Consider the following 20,956-nt stretch of genomic DNA (forward strand, 5'->3'; position numbering starts at 1 on the left):
CGTTTGGTTCTCTCGCTTGCTGTTTCACGCGGATGGAGTTTGAGGCAAATTGATGTTAGCAACGCATTTCTTCATGGCTTTCTTTCCGAGAATGTTTATATGCAGCAACCGCCTGGCTTTGAAGATGCTCGGTTTCCTTTGCATGTGTGCAAGTTGCAACGAGCTCTCTATGGTCTCAAACAGTCACCACGTGCTTGGTATGCTTGGCTCAGTGCTCGACTTCTTTAGCTTGGTTTTGTTTCTTCCAAGGCGGACACCTCATATTCATCTTTGCTGCGCATGGTGTTCAGATATACATGCTTGTGTATGTTGATGATATTGTGATTGCTGGCTCCACTCCTGCTGCAGTTGATCGTCTCGTGCGGTCACTCTCCGACAGTTTTCCTATCAAGGATCTTGGTCCTCTTCAGTATTTCTTGGGGCTTGAAGCGTCCTACAATTCAGGGGGCATGACGCCGACTCAAAGAAAGTATGCGCTTGATCTTCTTCATCGTGTGAGTATGGAGAATTGTAGGCCTACTTCTACACCATTATCTGCCACCGAGCATCTGGCTCGTGAGGTCGGCACCCCTTTGGGTGTTGAGGATGCCACTCGATATCGCAGTATTGTTGGAGGACTTCAGTATTTAACGCTCACTTGTCCCGACCTGTCCTTTGCCGTCAACAAGGTTTGCCAGTATCTATCACAGCCGACTAATGAGCATTGGGAAGCTGTCAAGCGTATATTGCGTTATGTCAAAGGGACTTTGAGTACGGGATTGAGGATTCATAAATCTCCTTCCACTGGTGTCAGTATTTTCACGGATGCTGATTGGGCTGGATGCATTGATGACCGCCGTTCCACTAGTGGTTTTGCTGTGTTCGTTGGCTCAAATCTTGTCTCATGGAGTTCCAAGAAACAGCCGACTGTCTCTAGATCGAGTACGGAGGCAGACTATAAAGCTTTAGCTAATGGAGCAGCTGAAGCAATCTGGGTGGAGTCCTTACTCAAGGAGCTTGGAGTTTTCCAGCGGCGTGCCGCCATTCTATGGTGTGATAATCTTGGGGCTACATACCTGACGGCGAACCCGGTCTTTCACGCAAGAACCAAGCACATAGAGATAGATTTTCACTTTGTGCGTGAGCGCGTTGCTTCTGGAGTTTTAGATGTCAGGTTTATCTCGACTAATGACCAACTGGCTGATGTATTTACCAAACCAGCCATACGACAAATGTTAGAACGTTTCCGGTCCAATCTGAACCTTGTATGTAGTAGTAGTTCAGATTGAGGGTGTGTGTTGGAAACGGTTTCTGTACATGTCGTATTGTAACATAACTCTGTATTGTTGGTCCTATATATATACGAGATATGCGGAGGCTGTGCCTCACGCAACCCTAATCCAAACTGGCACTTCAATTTTGCAAGAGTGAACAGGTGACAGAAGGATGCCACCTAGGCTGACAAAGGCGGTGCTACTGCTAGGCGAAGATGTCGAGCTAGGCAAGGCACAGTCTAGCGAAGCACGCGTTATCTTCGTGGGCTGGCCGCCATGTTTGGTTTGGCCAGCCGGATGGTCTTTCATTCGTCCCTGTAAACATTGTGACGGTTTAATAAAAGCTTCGGAAGATTGTCTAAAAAAAAGCTAGGCAAGGCACCAGTACACTGGGTCTGTGACCCAGGCAGTGGTGATTGTTAAGATCCTGCATGCGCGCAAGTTGGCTAATTATTTGATTGAAATAATTTACTACTTTAGAGCTGCCAAGTGCAGGGATAAGGGCACGCTGGCTAGGGATTAGGACCCGATGAATATGGCAACCACTTAACTATTGTTCATGATACCAAAAAGAAAGAGTTCTCACGCTTTATACTTTTAATGATGTTTTGTGAAACCTGGGGTTAAGGGCTACTAGCCAATCACTGCAGTTGTGAACTTGCGATAGTAAAAAAATCACGTGACATGAAATTTAGTAACAGTATTGTGTTAGTAAGTACTACCTCCGTCTTGGTTTATTGGTCCCCATTGTATTTTGTGCCAAATTTTGACTAAAGATGTTACTAATAAAATATTAATGCATGTCATCAAAAATTATACCATTGGATTCGTATTTGAACATAGTTTCCGATAATATTATTTTTGATGACATGCATTAATATTTTATTAGTTAAATATATCTTCAAAATTTGGAACAAAATACAGACAGGACCAATAAAGTAGGACGGAGGTAGTATTTCGGGAACAAGTGACTCAAATGCAAGCCAAGTTTTTGCTAGTTGAACTAAATGCACTCCAATCTGTTGTGCACAAGAGGTTACGAGGGAATTATCTCATGGCTATGTTGAGAGTAAATTTCATTTTTTACCCTCCCTTTTGTTATTTCTGATTGAGATTACCCCATGTAAGCAATTTTCATCCGTATTACCCCATTTCACTAAACTTGTGCCACATTTTACCCATTTTAATATTTGACCACGAGTTTTAATTCAATTCTAGATTGATAGTTGCGCATATTCTTAGGAGCAGTTTACAGTTGATCCTAATTGGAGGCTTGATGCTTTCATGGAAGCTGAAGAGATACAGATATGTGGCACAAGTTAGAACAAAAAGCAAATTACATCAGTTAATGTTAGATAATAACGATAAATAAATGAGACAAAGAGACACGAATTTTACATGGAAACCCTTGCGGGAGAAAACCACGGACGCACGAAGGCGCAATCACTATGAGGAGGAGTATTACAAGCACGAGACGACAGACCGTCTTAGGTGCGACTACATGGGGTATATATGAGAGCAATACATAAGAGTCCTTGTAGGACAAGTAAACGAGTTGTACTCGCACGCGTCGACGTCAACGCAAAGGCCCACACTGGTTGTACTACGTCTAGTCCAACACGGTGTAATTTGGATCACAATTTAACAATCTCCACCTTGATCCAAATTCCCGCCAGTAGTCGAAGAAAGTAAATAACTCCATCCAAATCAGCATAAACACCTTGTGCGTCAAAGTCCATAGGACTAGTGAGAAATACCAACTAAGCCTGAGCAAAGCTCAAACTTATTGGTCGGAACTGGCTTTGTCATCATATCAGTAGGATTATCATGAGTACTTATCTTGCACACCTTCAAATCGCCTTCAACAACAACATCTCGAATATAATGAAATCTGACATCAATGTGCTTTGTTCTCTCAAGATACATTGGATTCTTTGTAAGATATATAGCACTTTGACTGTCAGAAAATATGTTAGGGTAAGATGAATCTCCACAAAGCTCAGTGTACAAACCTCTCAACCAGATAGCTTCTTTGCATGCCTCAGAAATAGCCATCTACTCGGCATCAATAGTGGAACATGCCACAATAGACTGCAAAGTTGCTCTCGAACTCACAGCACAACCACCAATGGTGAAAACATACCTGTGAGTGATCTTCTCTTATCCAAATCACCAGCAACATCAGAATCAACAAAACCAACAAGTCCATCTCCAGTTTTCCCGAACTGTAAATAAGCATTAGAAATACCACGCAGGTATATGAAAATCCACTGAACTGCTTTCCAATGCTCTTCTCCAGGATTAGCCATGTATCTACTGAAAACACTCAATGCATATGATAAATCAGGACGAGAACAAACCATGGCATACATAAGTGAACCAACTGCACTTGAATAGGGAACTCTAGACATGTACTCAATATCTTCATCTGACTTAGGACATAAAGCTGATGATAATTTGAAGTGTGCAGCTAACGGAGTACTTACTGGCTTGGCATTATGCATATTAAAACGACGAAGAACTTTATCAATATATTCTCTCTGACTTAGATATACTTTTCCAGACGGTCTATCTCTGGATATTTCCATGCCAAGTATTTTCTTTGCTGCACCCAAATCCTTCATCTCAAATTCATTACTCAATTGCTTCTTTAGTTCATTAATCTCTGACATACTCTTTGCAGCAATAAGCATATCACCAACATAAAGGAGCAAATAAATAGTTGAACCATTGACAGTTTTCAAATAAACACAACTATCATAATTAGACCTTTTGAAACCTTGAGAGAGCATAAAGGTGTCAAATCTCTTGTACCACTGTCTAGGGGATTGCTTCAATCCATAAAGAGATTTTTAAAATTACATACAAGCTTTTCTTTTCCAGGAATAACAAAACCTTCAGGTTGTTCCATATAAATATCCTCTTCTAATTCTCCATGTAAAAATGCAGTTTTAACATCCAATTGTTCAAGCTCAAAATCATGCATGGCAACAATACTGAGTAAAGTGCGAATAGAGTTATGCTTCACAACAGGAGAAAAGACTTCGTTATAGTCAATACCTGGAATCTGACTGTAACCTTTAGCAACTAACCTTGCTTTATATCTTGTCTCATCAAATTAGGAGAAACACCTTCTTTCGTCTTGAAAACCCACTTGCAACGAATAGGTTTCTTCTCTCTAGGCAATCTTACTAAATCCCAAGTGCCATTCTTTTCAAGTGATTCCATCTCATCATGCATAGCGGTCATCCACATATTACTATCACCATAAATAATAGCCTCAGAATATGAAGAAGGCTCAGAATTACCTTCAATTTCTTCTGCAACGGATAAAGCAAAAGAAACAATATTGCACTCTTCAATTAACCTGTCAGGTTTATTAATACCCCGCCTAACTCTGTCACGTGCAAGATTCCAACTGGGCGGAACAATATGCTGATTTGGAGTGGGAGTGACATGATCATCATTAACGACGAGTTCATCATGTGTATCAACAATTTCATTACCAGATGTATCACCCGAATCAATAACATGCTCCACCTGAACAGTAGGCTCCTGAACAATAGGCTAATGTTCACTCTCAACGGGAACATTAGTAGATGAAACATCATGTAACATAGCAGATTCATTAAAGATAACATTTCTGCTAATAACAACCTTCTGGGTTTCAGGATTCCACAATTTAAAACCTTTAACACCAGACTTATAACCAAGAAAGATGCACTTAACAGCCCTAGGCTCCAACTTTCCATTATCAACATGAGCATAAGCAGTGCAACCAAAAACTCTCAACTGTGAATAATGAGGAGGTGAACCAGGCCATACTTCAATTGGAGTTTTCTTATTAAGAGCAATAGATGGTGAACGGTTAATGAGATAACAAGCAGTGGAAGCGGCCTCAGCCCAAAAACGCCTATGCAAACCTGCATTGGACAACATGCAACGGGCTCTGGAAATAATGGTCCTGTTCATACGCTCAGCAACACCGTTCTGTTGAGGGGTATAAGGAATGGTGTAGTGTCTGACAATGCCTTCAGACTTGCAATAATTCTTAAATTGCTTAGAACAGAATTCCATACCATTATCAGTGCGAAGTATTTTTACCTTCTTTTCAGTCTGCCTTCCAATCATAATCTTCCACTCCTTAAAAACTGAGAATGCTTCATATTTATGCTTCAAGAAATAAGACCAAACTTTTCTCGAATAATCATCAATAATTGTCAGCATGTAACTAGCACCACCTAGTGACTTTCTGCGAGATGGTCCCCATAAATCAGAATGAACATAATCAAGAATACCTTCAGTTGTATGAGTCGAAGTGTTGAATTTCACCCTCTTGTGTTTGCCGAAGATACAATGCTCACAAAATTTCAATTTACCAGGTTCATATCCATCAAGAAGACCTCTCTTATTTAAATCTGCTAAACCAAGTTCACTCATATGTCCAAGACGCATATGCCAAAGGTTAGCAGCATCACAATCAGAATTCTTTGAAATAACTGGAGTAGCGTTACCTGAAACGGTAGAACCTCGAAGGTAATAAAGACCATTGGTCGAACTTAAGTCACCTTTCATCACAACAAGGGAACCTTTGGTCACTTTCAAAACACTATCTCCACCTGAATACTTGTATCCTTTTGCATCAAGGGCACTCATAGAAATAAGATTTCTCTTCATCTTCGGAATAAACCAAACATCTGTCAAAGTTCTGATTATGCCATCAAACATCTTAATTCGAATATAACCTATGCCTTCAATCTTGCATGGTGAATTATCAAAACCCAAAACGGAACCAGCAGAAGTAGTGGAATCAAAAGTGTTAAACCAATCTCTATGTGGGCACATATGAAAAGTACATGCAGTGTCAAGTACCCACTCATCATTGGTCTCAGCACATCCAGCAATAACGACAAGAGCATCATCGGAACTATCATCACGAGCAACGTTAGCAGAATTTTCACCTTGTTTGTTACCTTTCCTCTTTTCTTTATTCTGCAACTTGAAACATTCTGAGCTGTCATGCCCGTCTCTCTTGCAATATCTGCAATACTTCTTGTCTCTGGATTGCGACCGGCCCCTGTAGCCGTTCTTACTTTTTCCTCTGTTTCCATCATGTGAGTTCTTCTCCTTTGTCCTGCCACGAACAGATAATCCCTCGGCTTGGGATGAACTTGAACCATCATGAGGCACCATTAATTTCATCTTCTCCTTAGAGTTCAAAGCTTCATAAACTTCATTAAGTGTGAGAGTATCACGACTGTATAATATGGTGTCTCTAAAATTGGTATAAGAACTTGGCAGTGAACAAAGTAACATTAAAGCAGTATCTTCCTCTTCATACTTAACCTCCATTGCAGCTAGATCAGATATGATCTCTTTAAATTCAGAAATATGATTCAAAACATTACCTCCCTCGGGTAACCTGTGCAGGAATAATTTTTGCTTCAGATGCATCTTGCTGGTAAGATCTTTAGTTATACAAATCCCTTCCAGCTTTAACCATAGAGCGGCGGCAGTTTTCTTGCTCAAAACTTCCTGCAAAATATTATTATGCAAATGGAGTTGAATTTGTGACAAGCCTTACAATCAATTCTTTTCTCCTCATCAGTCCAGTCCTCAATTCGGTTCTTCCCAAAACTATCCAGTGCTTCATCATAATCGGTCTGTGCCAACAACGCCCGCATCTTGACTTGCCATAGGGTAAACCTTGTGTCACGATCCAGCAGCGAAAGATCGTACTTCATGGATGCCATGAATCGATAAAACTGTGTACACAAAGTAGTACAAGCCGAAAGAAAATTCTTGATAGAATTAATTTGCGGAGCGAACAAAAGTGGGGTAAATAGCACCTGGATATTGTACGGGTGATGGACGTAGCACTCGAGGATGAAAAACAAGGGCCGAACTAGTACTCTGTACTAGTAGCTTCACGTGATGTAGTAGTACTAAATCCAAGTAGTGCTCCTGTACTTGTCTTCACGTGAGAACGATTTGGATCAGTGGATGTGACACTACTAGGAAAAGGGCTATAGATGAAATGGCCACTAATGATGCACCAGATATGTGGTGCGCCACTACTATATAGCAGTGGCGCACCATGTGCTGGTGCGCCATTAGTGACACTAATGGCGCACCAGACACACGGTGCGCCACTAGTAACAATTTTTTTTATTTTTCCAAACATACTAATGGCGCACCAGGGCGCAGTGCGCCATTACTAGTTCTAACTAGTAATGGCGCACTAGCCTCATAGTGCGCCACTACTATATATTTTTTATTTTGCAAAACTACTAATGGCGCACCAGTGTATAGATATTTTGCGAAACTACTAATGGCGCACCACCAGCAGGTGCGCCATTAGTAACCAGGGTTACTAATGGCGCATTTGTAGGTGGTGCGCCATTAGTAACTTGGGACCAGCTAGATATTTTGGACAGCCACACCTACCCACTCACTTTCCCCACTCCATTCTCTCCACCTCCTCCTCCAAGCTTGTCTCGGCTGCCTCCTCCTCCTTACCTCATTTGCACCATAAATTCATCCAAATTAAGTGGTTAAATTACCTTTTTTTGATAGGTAAGTAAGGGGGAAGCTATCTTTATGTTGTTCTCCCTCCAACAACGTGCACATGCACTTTTTATGGCCTAGCTAGATCTATGTATGTTTGTGGTGTTGCATATGTTTGTGGTGTTGCATATATGTTTGTATTTGCAGGTACCGGTATTTGAAATGCGATAGTTGCCAATATTTTGCTGGAATGTTGATTCATTTCCGTTTCGGCGAGAATTTTGGCACTATGCATTCTTTTTGGTCCTATTTTTAGGGAAAGTCATGCCAAATTTTTTCTTGGTTCTAAAATATCGTTTTGCTCTACCCCGCAGGCGACCATGGTCCGCACGATGACCGAAGGCATCGTGAATAGGTTTTTGAGCTCCGCGAAGGCCGAGATGCTTCAAAAGAACGAGACGGAGATAAGATGTCCGTGTCGAAGATGCAAGCTGAAGAGCCTTATTGCGGACCCGGATTCCGGGCAGGTGCGGGACCACCTGCTCTTGCGTGGTTTCATGGATGGCTATCGGTGGCAAGGTGATGAAGATGACTATGAAGTCGTCCATGGGGGCCGGGCAAGAAATGAGGAAGGGCAGCAAGACAACCACCGCGGCTCGGGCGGGCGAGAAGACGAAGAATCTCCAGGACATGATCACGACGGTGATGCTGTACACAGTCATCATGTAGAAGATGCCGGACATGATGATGAGGAAGATGCCGGAGCAGACGAAGGGCATGATCATGAAGATGAAGATGCCGGCGGAGCAGACGACGATGGACCATCGATGGGCTGGGTGCAGGACCCTCATATTCAAGAGCTGCTTCTCAAGCAGACGGATAACGCAAGAGCTGCCGCCCGAGAGAAAGCCAAGCTGGATCAACTGGAGATAGACGCGGTTACTCCATTGTATGAAGGATGCAGGCCCGAGGATACCCGCCTGAAAGTAACGCTCATGGCTCTGGAGATGAAGGTAAAACACAAAATGACCGACGCATGCTTCGACGAGAACATGTCATTCTGGCACGAACGTCTTCCCAAGGGGAACAAGTGCCCGACCAGTTTCGAGGAGGCGAAGAAAATCGTGTGTCCTCTGGATTTACCGCACGTGAAATACCATGTGTGCATGAACAATTGCATCATTTATCGGGACGAGCACGCGGAGTCTACCATATGTCCGGTGTGCGGCGTCACTCGATACAAGAAGAGGAAGAAAGCTCCTCGAAAAGTGGTGTGGTACTTTCCGATCACTCCTCGTCTGCAGCGGTATTTCGCGGACCCTAAGGTAGCAAAGCTCCTGCGTTGGCACGCGGATAGGGAGGAGAAGAAGCGAGAAGATGACGCAAATGATCCGGAGATAAATAAAAAAGACAAGATGCTGAGTCACCCTAAGGATGGGAGCCAGTGGCAAGCGTTGAACTTCGAACACCCAGAATTTGGGAAGGATCCAAGGAACATCGTGCTGGGCGCGAGCACCGATGGAGTCAATCCGTTTGGCAGCCAGAGAAGCACACATAGCACCTGGCCTGTGTTTGTGTGGATGTACAACCTTCCCCCTGGTTGTGCATGAAGAGGAAGTACATTCACATGAGTATGCTAATTGAAGGGCCGAAACAACCAGGGAACGACATCAATCTGTATCTGGGGCTGCTGAAAGAGGAGCTAGACACGCTGTGGAAAACGCCAGCCAATACGTGGGACGCCGCAGAGAAAGAATATTTCCCTATGAGAGCCGCACTGCTCACGACGGTGCACGACTATCTCGGTTACGGATATCTCGCGGGGCAGGTGGTCCACGGATTTTCTGGATGCGTCAGGTGCATGGATGACACAACGTATCGCCAGCTAGATAGAGATCCCGGGTCTTCGAAAACCGTGTTCATGGGACATCGAAGGTGGCTTCGCGACGATGACCCGTGGAGGAAACGCAAGGATCTGTTCGATGGTGAAACCGAACCCCGAAGACGCCCGCGTACGAGGAGCGGCGAGGAAATAGACGAGCTGTTGAAAAATTGGAAAGATTGCCCACTGCCGGGAAAGAAGCAAAAGGCGCCAGAGCCGGGAAAGAAGCGAAAGGCGCCAGAGCCGCTGCTGAAGGTATGGAAAACGAGGTCTGTTTTCTGGGACTTGCCGTACTGGAAGATCCACCGTGTGCCTCACAGCCTTGATGTCATGCATATCACGAAGAACGTGTGCGAGAGTCTGCTTGGTACCCTGCTCAACATGCCAGAGAGGACCAAAGATGGGCCGAAAGCAAGGGCAGACTTGAAATCAATGGGCATCAGGGAGGAGCTTCACGCTAATGATGATGATGATGATGAGGCGAAGCAGGACACGGAAAGTCGTCGCAAAGGCAAAAAGGCCAAGAAGACCGGAAATGACTTCCCTCCCGCGTGCTTCACTCTAAGTCAGGAGGAGATCGATCAGTTTTTCACCTGCCTCGTAGGAGTAAAACTTCCTTACGGTTACGCGGGGAAGATAAGCAGATACCTAGACTCAGCGAAGCAGAAGTTCAGCGGGATGAAGTCTCACGACTGTCACGTGCTGATGACGCAGATACTTCCAGTTGCAATCCGTGGGATCATGGACGCGCACGTCCGTGAAACGCTATTTGGCCTATGCAACTTTTTCGACGTCATCTCTCGGAAGTCGGTTGGCGTGAGGCAACTCAGAAGGCTACAGGAAGAGATCGTGGTGATACTATGCGAGCTTGAGATGTACTTCCCGCCCGCATTCTTCGACGTTATGGTGCATCTGCTGGTCCATATCGTGGAGGATATCATCCAACTCGGGCCGACGTTCCTGCACAGCATGATGCCGTTCGAAAGGATGAATGGTGTCATCAAAGGATACGTTCGCAACATGTCACGTCCAGAGGGAAGCATAGCCAGGGGCTTTCTGACCGAAGAGTGCATCTCCTACTGCACGAATTATCTAGGCATCGAGAACCCCGTTGGTCTGCCCGTCAACAGGCACCTCGGCAGGCTCGCTGGATGGGGTCACCGTGAGGGTCGCCGCGAAATGCATGTCGACTTCGAGGGTCGACTCGCCGACTTTGAAAGAGCAAACCTAGTCGCGCTACAACACATAGACGTGGTCGATCCTTGGGTGGTAGAGCACAAAACCTTTATTGAGAAGACGTACAATGACCGAGGCCAACAGAGGACGGACGGAGATATAATCAAAGAGCACAACTCATGTTTCACGCGTTGGTTCAAGCAGAAGCTTCTGTCGTACCCTTTACATGAGGATTCTTCCGCGGAAGAACAACTCATATTCGCCTTGTCACAGGGCGCCGAGCACAACCTGATGACGTATGAGGCGTACGATATCAACGGCTACACATTCTACACCGAGGACAAGGACATGAAGAGCGATGGTTATCAGAACTCCGGGGTAACGATGGAATCCTACACCGGTAACGACAAGGACAGATACTACGGAAGGATCGAGGAGATCTGGGAGCTGAGCTACGCTGGAGAGAAGGTCCCGATGTTCCGTGTCAGATGGGCCAAGAGCGTCATAAAAGAAGACCGGTATTTCACCACCATGGTTATACCCGAAGCCAAATCCAAGACCGCAGGCGCGAACGTCACCGCGAAAAATGAGCCATGGGTACTGGCTTCCCAAGTGGACCAATGCTTCTTCATTACCGACCCGTCAAAGCCCAGTCGTGTTGTCGTGAGGAGAGGCAAAAGGAAGATCATCGGAATGGATGGAGTCGCCAATGAGCAAGACTTCGACAAGTACGGCGACCCGAAGATGGAACATGACGACGACGATGAAGTATCAGCATACACCACAAGAAGAAGCAGGACCACCCTACCTAAAGGACGTCCGTTCAAGAGAAGAACTCCATTTACGAAAAATAAGGGCAAGAAGATTGTGAACAGATAGCTAGCTAAGATCGATTGTATTTAAATTGTAGCCTTCATTTCTCGATTGTATTTCATGGGCACTTTTTGAACTCATGAATATTTTTAAATTTCATGGACACTCGATCTCGATCCCCCTCCATCTCGATCGCTATCCCACCTCGCCAGATCCGGTCCCCCTCGCCGCCGAGCACCCCCGCACCCTCTCCCCCGCTCCACCGGCCGCCGCCGCCGACCCCCCGCACCCTCCCCCGCTCCACCGCGCCGACGACCCACCGCACCCTCCCCCGCTCCACCGCCGCCGACGACCCACCGCACCCCTCCCCCACCCCTCCCCGGCCCGCTCCACCGGCCGCCGCCGCCGACCCACCGCACCCTCCCCCGCTCCACCGCCGCCGACGACCCACCGCACCCTCCCCCGCTCCACCGCCGCCGACGACCCACCGCACCCTCCCCCGCTCCACCGCCGCCGCCGACCCCCGCACCCTCCCCCGCACCCTCCCCGGCCCGCTCCACCGTCACAAATGAATGCAACTAAAATTGCAAAAAAAAACAAATTTGATTATATTTTCAAATAACAAATTTGATGATATTTTCAAATAATAAATTTGATGATATTTTTTCATATTCATAAATATTTGCAAATAACAAATTTGATGACATTTTCTAAAAAATTATTACTGTTGTTATAAAAGTTTATTACTGTTTCATATTCATATTCATTTTCTAAAAAATTATTAGATGCAACAAAAAATAATAATAATTTTTTTTACTTATGGCGCACCTCTGGCTGGTGCGCCATTGCTATATAAAAAAAATATTACTAATGGCGCACCTCTGGCTGGTGCGCCATTGCTATATAAAAAAAGATTACTAATGGCGCACCGATCGTGGGTGCGCCATTGCTATCTAAAAAAAACATACTAATGGCACACCGCTGCGGGCCATTAGTAAGCTTCCCCCCTAGCTAATTCCTCCCTCTCCCTCGCCAGATCCCCTTCGTCCCTCTCCCTCGCCAGATCCACCCGCGCGCTGCCCCGACCCACGACGCCGCCGGACTCCACCCCCGCCGCCCCCGCGCCCCCCACCACTGCAGCTCCCCCGCGCCGCCGCCCCCGCGCCGACCCGTGAAGCACGTGGCCGCCGGCCTCCCCACGACCAACCGAGGCGCCCAGGAGGACCGCCACCGTCTTCCTCTTCGACTACGAGGACCCGGACGAGCTCGGACGCCCTCGAGCCATCCCTTCGACGCCGCCGCCGCCGACCCCGACCCCAACCCCTCCTCCTCCCCCTCCGGCGACCGGCCGCGCCCGCCCAGGTACCCCGGCCCGCCGTTCTCGCGTGCTCGCGCGCTCCCGCTCTCCCGTACTAGACAGTAGCATCTTCAGACATTCAGTAACTAGTAGATAGATAATACAGCTTCCGTATTTGAATTTGGGCTGTTCTGTTCATCATGCAATTCATATCTCCCCCGGATCACTGCCGAAGGGCCTGCGCTCGCTGGATCTGTCGCGGAACAAGATCGCCAACGTCGAAGGGCTCCGGGAACTGACGAAGCTTCGCGTGCTCAACCTCAGCTACAACCGACTTTCGTGCATCGGCCACGGTAAGTCGCAGACTTGGGGTTCTTGCATTGCACTGCATATCTTCTGTAAATTACTTAGTACTAGATTTCTTTCTGGTCCATGTACACCTGCATCCTATCCAAGACAGACATGTAACATTCCAGGAGTTGGTAAAGTTCACTGAAATTGTTGTAGTCTAAAAAATAGTTAACTAAAACTGCTATAGTCTGAAACTGTCTGAATCTTGCTTTTTGATGGTTTCTTCAACTACAAGTTCATTGAATTTACAATGTGATTCACTGGTAGTTGTCAATGTGTAGGTTTTGTAGTTGTGCTGATTTTAAAATTGATGTAATTTACACGAAGATTTAACTGTGATAGTAACTGAAGAGTTAGTATATTATTGTGAACTGGCCATGTATTCTTGGTCTTGGTGTTATGCATCTCATGCTGTTGTTGGCCTCTGTGTGTTTGCTCTATGCAGTTGATGTTCTGGTACATGTGGTGTTATGTTGTGTAAATTGGGAATTCCCCCATTCTAGAGTTTCCTACTACTGTAGATGTTCATCTACTACTATGGTTAGTTAACTGATGTTAACTGGTTGTGTTGCATATGTAGTACATGGCAAGTAGCTACTTGCTGGGGGTTTGGTCAATTAATCCATGTGTGTACTAAAAGTACATGCTGTAGTTATTGTGTAAGCTTGCTGTTAACTACAGTTGGTGCTCTTTACCGAATTTAGTGTACTAAACCTCTGCTACTAAGTTTAATTATGCAGTTGTGTTTAGTGAAGTAGTTAGTGTACTGTACTTGCAATAGTTTGCTTGGTCTTTCTTTGGTTTCAGTTAAGTTATTGTCAGATTTTCCTCTCCATTGCTCTGAGTGGTGCTTGTGTTTCTACTTGCAGAAATGTACCATGAGTGGTACAATCTAATTTACTACTGCTGCTATATACATCAATGCTTTACTACTAGCCCATGAGTGGTGCTTGTGTTTCTACTTGCAGAAATGTACCACGTGCAGTGTGGACTGTGTTGCAAGTGTTCTGCTCTAGCATATCATTATGATGTGGTAGAGGGGTCTATTTCTTTATATGATACTCCCTTCGCCCGAAAAAACTTGTCTCAAGTTTGTCGGAGGGAGTATTATGGACAGTAGGTGACACCGCTATACATTTTACAAAGGTGTAAGAACACTGTAAGGTTATATCAGAAGTAATGTAAGCCACAACTGCGGTGTGATATAAGAAACATATACAGTTCCGGTCGGTGATTGTCTAAGGCAGTGATCCAGCATCGGGTATTTCTCGAGGAAGGATGTAATCCAGTACAAACCACCATAGTCCAATACAAAGAAAAATATGGTTCAGTAGAAGGCATCAAATTTAGTACAAATTAGAATATGGTCCATTACAATGTTATGCCTGTATTCATTGCTGCTGCTGCTGTTATGCCTGTATTCACTGCTGCTGCTGATGTTATGCCTGTATTCACTGCTGCTGCTGCTGTACTTGTGATGATGCTACTTGTGATCTTCTGAAATGACCCATTGGCGACTTCATTACGCGGGGATAATGATTTTGCAGGTACCCCGAGAGGCCCTTGAGTTTGCTGGAATGTCGATTAACTTCCGTTCCGGCAAATTCGGGTACTCCATATGTCCTATTTTCAGCAAAGGTCATGCTGAAATTTTCCGTGAATTTTAGCATGACTCTGCTAAAAATAGGACATATGGGGTACTTGTGACTAATGCATGGGCCGGGGTCTTAGTACTTAATTAAGTAGGGTCAACTGCCCCTTTATTCTTGCTGCATTAAACCATAGGTGGCAATAGAGCCAAGTGATTAGGCCCAACTTAGAATTCTCCTTCCCAGCTTAGCTTTTAGGGTGCCTCGGTGTCGATGAGAACCTAAATGATGTACGCTTAGGCTTTTAGGGTGCCTCGGCGTTGACAAACCCTAAATGATAAAAGCTTAGCTTTTAGGATGCCTCGGTGTCGACAAACCCTAAATGATGAGACCATGATCTTGTTCCTTGACAATAACCAACTTTTTGACCAAACTTTTTTCCTATTTAGAGCGAAACATGGCCCACAACGATGAGGCCGGCGGTTCGGGCGGCAAGCAATTCTGGGAGCTGTCCCAGGAGCCGGAGGAAGAACCTCACCACTATGAGGACGCTGCGGAAGACACCGATCCTGACTACACAACCCCTAGTGGCGTCGGGGATGACACCACTGATGGTGCCGCCAAGGATGCCACCACTGATGATGGCGGCGCACGCACAGATGGCAGCCAACCGAAGAGGCAACGAAAGAACCGGCGCCCGAGGTGCTCGGCACCGTCAAGGAGGAATTTACTGAAGTGAACTCCGACGGGCATCCAACGGCGCCCAAACAAGTAGTCAAGGGGTACTCGGTTCAGCTCGGGTGCATTCTCCGGAGCACCGTCTCGATCAACACCGAGAACCTAAGGCATAAGTACCGAGGGAATTTGTGCAGCCTCCTCTTCACGAAGCTGCATGAACGATACAAGTTCCCCGCTGACTTTGCAAACACACGCCTCTCAGGGAATAAAGTGAACAGTGCCGCCCTCACGAGGATGAGCACGACCCTGTCTACTTGGAGAAGCACGGTGAAGGCAATGATTGAAAAAGGTCATAGTTGTGAGAAGATCAAGGCGAAATATCCTTTGATCAGCGAAGATGACTACAAGGAGTTCAAGATCAAGTGCGAGAGCAGCGCAACCTCCGAATCAAGTCAGTGGGGGAAAGAAATGCGGCAGTTGAACTTAGGGGTCCACCAACTCGGTCCCGGCGGTTACAGAGTGGCGGAGCCTATATGGGACAAGGAGGACGCGGAGCGTGCCGAGCAAGGCCTACCGCCCCGCTTCGAGAAATTCCGTGACAAGCAGACCAGGAACTTTGTCAGGGCCCGGTACAAGGAGGACCCGGTAACAAAGGAGCTTACCACGGATCCGAAGACCAGGGCGCTTGAGCTTGTTCTGGTAAGGAATACACCCCCGCGTAATTAGCTCCATATGGTTGCATTCTAATTAATGAAGCCAAATTTCTAAATGGTTCACATTCCTTCCGCAGGAGGCTGAAAGCAGTAGCGCGGGGTCGTCTCAGAGCTCCCCTTTTGACACCCCTTTAAATAGGGCGTTGAACGTAATGAAAAACAAGGATAAGCTCAGTAAGCCGTCGTCAGCTGGTCGTGTGGCCGGCAAAGGCTTGTCCACAAAATGGTCGTCATACTATACCGCTGGTGGGCGAAAGGAGAAAAAGACCAGCTCGGAAAGCCAGTCGCGCGAGGTTCAAGAACTCAAGGCACAAGTGGCGCGGATTCCGGAGATTGTCCAAGAGCAAGTGCAACAACAACTGGGAACGACGCTCACCGCCATGGTGCCTACCTTGATTCAGGGGCTGACGACGTGGATTGCGGGCGGCCAACAGGGGCCTCCCCCGGTTCCCAGCTTCACGGCCAGCAACTCGCACAACGCGCAGACGGCGCCATTGGTGTCTCCGGCGGAGGCGGTATTCGTGTCTCCGGCGCCGGCACGGGCATTGGAGCTTAATGCACCCGGGTGTACGCCGGCCGGCACCTCGCCAGCAAGCGGCCCCTCCGTCAGTTGCACGCCCGCCGTTGGCGGTGCCTCGACATTAGCCGAGCTCGACGGCATCACGGTAACTAAGCCTCTCGGCCGATGACTTCATCTCCTTGCCTTTGACTGGGCATCCCTGACGCCCTACATGTTTTCGCAGGGCGCCGCCGACGTTCCTTGCACTCTCCTGCACTTCGTGGGCGGCGAGTTGGTCGATGTCGCCAAGGGCAGAATCGTTCAACCGGGCAACCGCGTGTTCCACGGTAATCCGATGCCACCCACCTTGTATAGGGTTGAACTGGTTCGGGTGCTGCCAGGCTGCGACGAGTTGTTACCTCCGATTCGACCCGCTGGGGCCGACGAAGATGATGTGATGACCCTCAGCGCCTGCGTAAGCTGGCCCCTGCTTTGGCCGAAGAGCCAGATTCGTTTGGGGGCGGGGGACACCACCCCACAGACAAGACCGCCAGTCGTGCCAGCGCCAAGCCATGGCAAGAACGCCGCAACGCTACCGGACATGCCGGACATCCCTATGGCACAGGATCCGGACATGCATATGGCACAGGATCCGGACGACGACGACAACGACGACGGTACATTTACCAACGTCGATAAGTACTTTGCCGAACATGGGTACGGTGACGAGTTCTGCGGGCCTCCTTCTCAAGAACCCAACCCTGAAAAAGACGACCGCGATCTAGCTGGTACGGCGGAGAAACCCAATTGCAACAGGCGTCGTCTGGCGTTCAGTTCTCAGGAGACGCCTCCAGCTGCCGCCTTCACCGAGCCTCAGATAGCTGAGGTGCGAAATATTATCAGCCCCAACACGCTCAAGAAGGCGGTCTGTGAGCAGAACTCGATCCCATTACAGCAGATCAGGAAGAAGGGACGGAAACGAAAGACTAACAAGGGCGCCGGTGCGAGCCAGCCGGCACCGAGTACGATCCGTGCTCAGGACGGGCCACCTTCACCTAAGGATATCTCGAGGAGGGTGCATGTGGCGGGTAGGGCGATGCTACCGACAAATATGCTCAATGCTGCAACCGGTGCTATGCGGAGTCTGCATGACAGTGTTCTTTCTTTGGAGAAGCGGCGTCTCAGAGAGAATGATGTGGCATACCCGGTTTTCGTGGCCAAGGTGCCAGAGGGCAAGGGCTTTGTGGATAGCGCCGTCGGGGGTACGATCGTCCTGTGGTTTGATGACATCTTTGCTATGTTTAACCTTCATCCGCTGCACTACACCTTCGTTCGGCTGTTTTCGCTGAGTATGGAGATGCGGATCATTAGAGACAAGACCCCGGACATTGTGATAGTCGACCCCTTCTACATGCGTGCCAAGATCTTGGGCAGCGCTGGGGACCGGCAAGTCGCGAGTTCACACCTCGAAGGCGTCATTCTGGCAAACCCAGATAAGGATAACTTCCTCGTGCCTTACTTTCCCGAGTAAGTCATCCCCTAACCGCCCCGTAACATATGATTTCTTAGATTTCGATCGTTCTTTTTTTTCTAACATTCCGTGTTCTGTGCAGTGACACACATTGCACACTCATCCTCTTAAGCCCGAAATATTCCATGGCCACGTATTTCGACCCGGACCGTGACTCCAAGATAGACTACACAAATATCAAGAAAGTTCTTGATGATGCTCTCCCCGGCTACGCCGCATCTGGAGGCACCTTTAAGAGGCCAGCTCGTAGGTACGGCAGGCACGTGTTCACCCACAATACGACGTTCCCCTGCGTCAAGCAGCCGCCTGGCGGTCAGAAGGATGCCTACTACGCCCTCCATCACATGCGGGCGATCGTACGGGACCATAATCACCTTCTGCTACCAAATAATCTCAAAGATTGGGCCGCAAGCTTGGCGGCAATCCAGGACGCGGACATCCGACAAGAATTCTTTCGCATCCAGTCGGAGTTTGCAGAAATCATCCATCAAGATGTCCTTCGTACCTCGGGGCAGTTCTACCTCAAATATCAACCGTCCAACAGTGAGATAGACACAACGCTACAAATGCAGGCTGACAACGCCCGCGACTTCATGACCATCACGACAGACGGCGGCTTCATCCACGCTCCGGTCCCATGAGTCGAGTCGAAAGTAGTGATGCTATGTGTAGTTCTGAAACATCGATTAGCTCATGTTGTAATTAAACTTTAATGAACTTGTATGTCTCTTTGGTTTGGACAGTCGTTCAACTTAGATGTAATCGATGCTATTTATTAGTAGGACCATGAATCGTGCTATTAATGTCTTGCTTTTCTCTTCCGATCCTTTTGTTGCATACTTATATATTGCTTATGTATTGTCTGTTGTTTGGCTAGTGCATAGAGATGCCGTCGTATGTCGTGTACAAGGGTAAGGTTCCCGGAGTCTACGACGACTGGGAGGAGTGTCGGAGACAGGTTCACCGTTTCAGCGGTAACAGTTACAAAGGGTACACCACTAGGGCGGAGGCGGAATCTGGATAAGCGCGCTATCTAGCGGGAGAGAGGAGGGAGCGTTGGAGGAACCGGATGAAGACCAGTTTCATCGCGATGATGCTCATCGTGATGACCGCAGCTCTCTTCTATGTGATGGTAGTTTAGATGATCGATATCGACTTGTAATGTGAAGACAAACTCGCTACTCGCGGTCTCGAGACTTGTAATGTTCTATCTTTGTTCGGTCTTTTGAATTCGGAGACTAATATGATGAATTGTATTCGGAGACTAATCTTCTATTGTATTCGATGAATCTGCTGTTGTTGTGTGGTGCTGTCTATATTCTGTCCAATAATATATTTTGTAACCTGTGCAAATATCAGAAAAGAAAAAACAATAATCCCTAATATTCATACTAATGGCGCATCACCCCAACATGCGCCATTAGTATGCCAAAGGATACTAATGGCGCATCACCCCACAGTGCGCCATTAGTATGGCAAAGCACATGTGTAAATATCGCTCCCTGGGAGGCACACTAATGGCGCATGTTGGTCTATACTAATGGCGCATGGCGTGATGCGCCATTATTATACCAGATACTAATGGCGCACCAGTGGTGCGCCATTAGTATTTCATACTAGTGGCGTGGTATTAGTGGCGCACCAGTAGTGCGCCATTAGTAGGCAAAACTGGTGCACCACTAGTAGGCCTTTTCCTAGTAGTGTGAAGGAATAACAGCAGTGTTGCTATCGATGTTGCCTCGGGACTTGAAGCGTGTCCAACAGCAAAATAGGCTGCAGCGGAACAGCGTCTGCCAGCGATTTGACGGGGCGACGCGGCGGAAGTTTCACTCGGCCTCGGACGACTGCTCGTGTAGGGAATCCTGTCGGTCTCGGCTTCCAGGGCGGCTGCTCCAGAATTGATCTGGCTTCAGATCGCCAGGTCGAGTCGGCTGCAGCGCAAAGGACGCCGCAACCCTAACCTCTCGTCTCAAATCTCGTATCTGTATACCACTTGTTAGATAATAACGAGAAATAAACGAGACAAAGAGACACGAAGTTTACGTGGAAACCCTTGCGGGAGAAAACCACGGACGCACGAAGGCGCAATCACTATGAGGAGGAGTATTACAAGCACGAGACGACAGACCGTCTTAGGTGCGACTACATGGGGGTATATATGAGGGCAATAAATAAGAGTCCTTGTAGGACAAGTAAACGAGTTGTACTCGTACGCGTTGACGTCAACGCAAAGGCCCACGCTGGTTGTACTACGTCTAGTCCAACACGGTGTAATTTGGATCACAATTTAATAGTTAATATGCGTAGAGATATACATAGATATATTTTCTCATAAAGCAAAGACCTACAGCGTGTAGGTTTTCATCTTCTCGACAGATTTGTCCATGCCATTTGCATAGCGGAACATGGATTAGATATAAATAATAGGCTCAGCAAATAATAGGCTTACACATAAGGCATATCAATTTATTAGTACCGGTGCAAGATATTCATCTTCTTGTTTACAATAGATGATGATACACGTAACCATCCCGAATTCTGTTTATCTAATTATATGAAAAACCATCAATAGTTATGTTAAGGAGCATATACATGATTCATTTCGTAGTTCATATCTTTGTACGTTCAATTTTATACCAGTTGAATGTTCTGATTTGCGCAAACTAG

At 47.0% G+C, this 20,956-nt stretch overlaps 1 protein-coding gene across 1 annotated transcript in view; it reads left to right on the plus strand.

Moving 5' to 3' along the window:
* LOC123159628 (ankyrin-3) overlaps positions 1–20,956 on the plus strand; it is a 44,103-nt gene that overhangs the window by 9,611 nt on the left and 13,536 nt on the right. The window lies entirely within an intron of this gene.

Source organism: Triticum aestivum, chromosome 1D (genome assembly GCF_018294505.1).
Source record: "Triticum aestivum cultivar Chinese Spring chromosome 1D, IWGSC CS RefSeq v2.1, whole genome shotgun sequence".
Taxonomy (NCBI): domain Eukaryota; kingdom Viridiplantae; phylum Streptophyta; class Magnoliopsida; order Poales; family Poaceae; genus Triticum; species Triticum aestivum.